Source organism: Myotis davidii, unplaced genomic scaffold (assembly GCF_000327345.1).
Source record: "Myotis davidii unplaced genomic scaffold, ASM32734v1 scaffold130, whole genome shotgun sequence".
Lineage (NCBI taxonomy): Eukaryota > Metazoa > Chordata > Mammalia > Chiroptera > Vespertilionidae > Myotis > Myotis davidii.
In genome coordinates this window covers 1,408,980-1,409,795 of record NW_006285040.1, presented here as the reverse complement: position 1 = coordinate 1,409,795, position 816 = coordinate 1,408,980, and positions in this window count along the sequence as shown.

The following is an 816-nucleotide window of genomic DNA, read 5'->3' as shown; positions in this document are numbered from 1 at the left end:
AAGGTACAGCCTGGGTCATGCAGCTGGTGTTTCTGTTCTGTTTGTTTTGATCTCCTGTATGCCATGCTATGTGCTGAACATCATGTAATACCTCAATGCCTTCTTTTTAATAGGTGAAAAACATTTGAAAAATTAAACCCAAGTTAAGAAGTTAACAAAATGCTTAAAAGAACCTTTCATGCCCTACCCAGTTTGGCTCACTGGATAGAGCGTTGGCCTGTGGACTGAAGGGTCCCAGGTTTGATTCTGGTCAAGGGCACATGCCTGGGTTGCGGGCTTGATCCCCAGTAGAGGGATCGGCATGCAGGAGGCAGCCGATCACTGATTCTCACTCATCATTGATGTTTCTATCTCTTTTTCCCTCTCCCTTCCTCTTTAAAATCAATTTAAAAAAACATTAAAAAAGAGCCTTTCATCGTTTTCTTAGTTTTTGCTGTGTAAAGTTATTTAGGAAATAGTCCTATCTCAGACTATTCTACTCTTTAAAAAAATTGCCTGGCCAATGTGGCTCAGTGGTTGAGTATCAACCTATGAACCAGGTCATGGTTCCATTGCTGGTCAGGGCACATACCCTGGTTGCGGGCTTGATTCCAAGTGTAGGGCGTGCAGGAGGCAGCCAATCAATGATTCCCATCACTGATGTTTCTATCTCTCTCTCCTTCTCCCTTCCTCTCTGAAATCAATAAAAATATATTTTAAAAAATGAAATAAAATCAATGTTAGGTCTGACTGCCTCATTACTATAGAAAAAACATCAAGGAATGATATGAGGTGCCAGACTGGTGTTCATTATTATACCAATTTTGTGAAATACTT